Source organism: Pollachius pollachius (genome assembly GCF_949987615.1).
Source record: "Pollachius pollachius genome assembly, chromosome: 7".
Lineage (NCBI taxonomy): Eukaryota > Metazoa > Chordata > Actinopteri > Gadiformes > Gadidae > Pollachius > Pollachius pollachius.
In genome coordinates, this window is record NC_136940.1 from 21,639,978 (window position 1) to 21,644,977 (window position 5,000).

Consider the following 5,000-nt stretch of genomic DNA (forward strand, 5'->3'; position numbering starts at 1 on the left):
GGCCATGTTAATATGGATCGAGAATCCAGTGAACCGGAACAATATTACATTACGACTGCTATTAAAATAAAAAAAGATATCATTATGGCCGGACACATAGTGCAGAGGGGAGGCGACATTTGACACACAGTCCAGAGTCTACGGAGCAGCAGGCAGGCCTGACGTTGATGCTGGTGTAACATCCGGGCACTTTGAGGATGCTCAGATTGCTCAGATTCCCACAGCAACAACCTGAGCCAAGCATCAGTGTTGCCACTGCACACACATGCATCTGAACATTGTCTTTCACGCACGCACACACGCACGCACGCACGCACACACGCACGCACGCACGCACGCACGCACGCACGCACGCACGCACGCACGCACGCACACACACACACACACACAGATGTCATTTAAGAATTCCACAGGCAAAGTATTTCTTACAGGAAGCAGGCAGACATGAACAGACTTAGAACTCTTAACTAAGAGTGCCATGTGACGTTTCAGGAACATGTTCTGGTTTGATGTCATCTCAAAACATGCATATCTGTGCGTCTATGTCTATCTAATTGTGTGTGTGTGTGTTTGTTTGTGTGTACGTGTGGGTGTGCGTAGCGCTTGTGTGTGCGTAGCGCGTGTGTGCGTGTTTGATGCATTCAGGTTGTCTGCCCTATATCCATCGTCTGCTGGCTCCAGCCATCGATGACCCTGACAAGGAACCTTTGGCTAAAGAAAGTAAATACATCAACTTTATACGGAGCAAAAGACTACATATCAAAACAGATTGATCAATGGACGAGAGTTTGATCACCTCTGACACCAAAAGAGAAAAAAATATATTTGAAGTAATGTAAATAAAGTTTATATGTGAGAGTTTCCAAGGCCAGAGAGGTTTGGTCTGGGTATTTTTTGTCTGTTTTATTCATTTTAACGCATGTTTTCGAAAAGGATAAAAGAGATGGCAGAGGTCATTGCTGTGTACAGAAAAAGGTAATATCTTATTGATTCTCCATAAGGCTTCTGCTGAGCTGAGAAATGCTAATTAGCATCATGCTACACACCTTTCTCTCTTTTATTCATTTTTTCCTTGGGAATGGTCAAAGTGTAAAGTGTGCATGTGCATACGCGTGCAAGTGTGTGCATGTGTGTGTGTGTGTGTATGGGTGTGTGTTTATATATTTGTGCGTGTTTGTGTCTCCTTGTGTGTGTGTATGTATGTATTTATGTGAGTTAGGACACCATAGAACATTTGCTCCAATTTTATTTGCCTTTGCTTTGAGAGTCTCTCTCCCTCTCCCTCTCCCTCTCTCTCTCTCCCTCTCCCTCTCTCTCTCTCCCTCTCTCTCTCTCTCTCGCTCTCTTTATCTCGAGTCTGCTCTCTCGCTGCCCTTCACAGAGACAAATGACTTTGCCATTCAGAGAGTCTCGGTGGAGAGGGGTAGGCTGTTGGTTGTAAATGTGAGTGCTTGCGGTTTGGCCGGCCGCTGGCTGTGATATTCCACCTTGGCCTCAGCCACCACGCCACCACATACACTCCTGACACAAGAAACACAGCGTGGATACACACACACACACACACACACACACAGACTCTCAAACAAACTTACTATCACACACTCACACTGTCTGACACACTAACTATCACACATACACACACACACACACACAAGCACTGACTCTACAAACTCACTAACACACACACACACACTCTCTCTTTCTATCACACCTACTTACTTACACGCTTGTCAATGTATAAGGAAAGCAAAACATAAACACACATTCACACACAGGCACGTAAATAAATACATGATTATGAAACATGTACTGTACAAGAACACACACAGACACACACACAACCCCCCCCCCCCAAACCATACACAGACACGCACAAGTACTTCATCAACACAACAACAAGGAAACAAATAGAAAAAACACACACACATACATACACACAAATACATAAAAGACTCACACAAACACACTCCACACACAAACACACATCCCCGTGGACGCGTGTCTCAACAAAAAAAACCATCCCGGCCAATCAGAGGCAGCCTTGGCATGGCAGCAGAACCAGCAGCCCATAAAGAAGGGGAGCAGCAGCCAACGTCCCTCCCTCACAGGGACTCCACCAGCACACCGCCCGCACTCGGCCACCACTGCTGCCCGCGTGCCCTTGTTCCCTCATCAAACCAATCTCTTCCACCAGGCCGCCCAGCCTCACAAAGGTTCTCTGTTTATCTATAGGTGTGTGTTTGTGTGTGTGTGTGTGTGTGTGTGTGTGTGTGTGTGTGTGTAAGAGTGACTGTGTGTTGGGGAGAGAGGGTGTGTGTTTGTGTGTGTGTGTGTGGGTGTGTTCGGGTGTGAGTGAGTAACTGTAAGTGTGTGTGTGTGTGTGTGTTTGTGTGAATGACTGTGTGTGTGTGTGTATGTGTGTGTGTGTGTGTACGTGTGTCTGGGTGTGTGTGTCTGTGTGTGTGTGTGTGTGTGTGTGTGTGTGTGTGTGTGTGTGTGTGTGTGTGTGTGTGTGTGTGTGTGTGTGTGTGTGTCTGTGTGCTCAAGTGCAGGTGAGGGAGTGTTTGAGTGTGTGTGCCCTCAGGGCTCTTGCAGGCGTTCCCCCAGCAGTGGTTGTATTTATGTTTCTGTACCCCCATGCCCCTGTGTATCTGCCGCTGCCCACTCAAGCGTTCTGGCACAAAATTAAATTGCACAATTCCATAGGTACTCCGGCGCCATGTGGGAATAGGGGGAACTTAATGCTCCAGCTGAGGTGAGGAGAAAAAAGAGCTCAGGCATATGTTGAGGACAAGTACATTAATTGGTTGGAAGCGAGCTATATATAAAGCCAGGGTCAAAGGTCAAGTTACTGTAGCGTCCCTCAGGAGGAGGACAGGGCGCAGTGGCGTTCCCTGACCTCTAGATGTCACTAGCGATCACCAGCAGATACAGCAGGGGGCATGAGGAAGATGGAGAATTTAGATTGAGAGAGAGAGAGGAAGTGAGAGATAGAGAGAGAGGAAGATGGGAGAGAGAGAGAGAGAGAGAGAGAGGCAGAATAAGACACAGAGCAGAGGAAGGTGAAGAAACGGTAAACGTACATGTTTTCATGGATTGTTCTGACAAAGAGGCCACAACAGGGGTTTCACAATAGATGCTTTTGAGGCTCTAAGTGTGGCTGTGGCGCCACACATTCTCAAAGTAACTGGATTTTCACAATAGCGGTGGCAAGTGTTTCGCAACCACTACAGTGGCATTTCTTTGCTTACATTTAACCAAGCTGCACCTTTTCGCTGCCTTTTTTTTCTTCTTCTTCTTTTAACAAAACAGAACACAGCCGTACAAGCCTCAAGTTTATCCATACATAATTTCAGCCAACATATGGTTGGCTGAGCTGTTCCCATCGTTCAACACACATATCCATACGCAGATCATATGTAGTTCAACATTATGTCCTGGTATGATACAAGACAATTACAAAACAATATAAATCAGAGAAAGTTAAACCAGAGGGCATCACATGCACACATATGACGAAGACGACTACACGCATGTCAGTGATCTCACAGTCACTAAATGGTGCATTCGTGTCATGTTGGATTCATCCGCGCAGCAGACCCGTCCATCGCTAACCAACGTCTTTCCCGCTGGCTAGCGTGCCTTAAGGTGACAGAGGTACCAGATCCTGTCTCCCAGTAATGGACCCATTTAACTCTCGACATCATCACATACCCTCGACGCGCCTGTCACAGCCCCTCACACCTCCAGCCGGGAATACATGGAAATAGGTGCAGAGAATTTAACAGATCAGGGTTGGTGGAGAGTGGTGAGAGAGAGAGAGCAAAGAGTTAGAGAGCAAAGAGAGAGCAAAGCGAGAGAGAGATAGAAGAGAGACCATGAATGTGAGTGAGCGTGAAAAGTAAGGGAGAGGGAGAGCAAAAAGAGAGACAAAGAGAGAGCAAAAGAGCGAGAGAAAGAAAGGGAGGGTAAAGAGAGAGAGAGAGAGGGTTGACAATGAGTGAGTGAGAGAGCTGGGGAGTGTGGGAACGATCAGAATTTATGCCCACCTTTCCAAATCGGAGTGCCTCCTCAGCACATTCCTCACCTGCCAAAGTCAGGGGCCGGGCTACACGGCACATTACCGGGCGCAACTCCTCGCGGAGTTGAGGAAATAAAAAAATTAAAGGATGTCATATTACGATCAGCTCTGATAAACATGTAAATTGTCCGGGGGAAGAACAGTGTCCATGACAAACAAGTAGAAACCTAATGGGTTTTGAAGGTCACTTTTTCCTCATTGGCCCAGTCAGCTCTTTCCCCTCGCTGCCTTCTCTGGGAATCACTGTTGGTGGGGGGGGGGGGGCGATATCTCATAAGTTATGACATAACGTAATTAACTGGAGTCTTCCTCGTTATTCTTCCTGGATGGACACAAAGAGAAGGCCGTCCAGATGCATACCTTGCTGGCAATGCCATTTTTAATCTGGCCCCTGCAACAAAACTGATACGCAAGTTCAAAAGGCAAGCCGGTTGAAGTGGAGTGTGCAGTTTATATAGTGTCGTCCATAAACTTCTCACAGTCCGCGACATTGATGACCGCGGGCCGCTGGTGACATCAGCAGGAACCTATACCGCAATCCAGGGACTTTTTTATTAGATGCTCATTTAAACGTGCAGTCCAGTCCATGAAGTGCATGCCGTAACCCACAGCGTTCAATGTGTTCAGACACAGGGCATTGGTGAGCAGGCAGGGGGGGAAGGCATCCTCCTCAAAGATACTCACAGGTAGGGTGTGGCCCTCGGGGCTCAGACCCAGTACCTCGGGGCCTTTGGGAGCTCAACGTCTGAGTATTCACTTCCGCAAACAACTTGAGTGAAACTAGCTCGGTTCACTCTTGCTGACCCTCTATGGGAGCTATCCATGTCGGATTTCAGTCTCCTGCTGGTACTTTGCTCAAATACCATAACTAACTGCAAAGCACTGTTTTACTGCTTCACAGCAGAATCCCCCCCCCCCA

General features: G+C 47.4%; 1 protein-coding gene across 1 annotated transcript in view; it reads right to left on the reverse strand.

Moving 5' to 3' along the window:
* agbl4 (AGBL carboxypeptidase 4) overlaps positions 1-5,000 on the reverse strand; it is a gene marked incomplete at both ends in the record, with an annotated part of 247,957 nt that overhangs the window by 27,500 nt on the left and 215,457 nt on the right. The gene's annotated exons all lie outside the window — the stretch shown is intronic.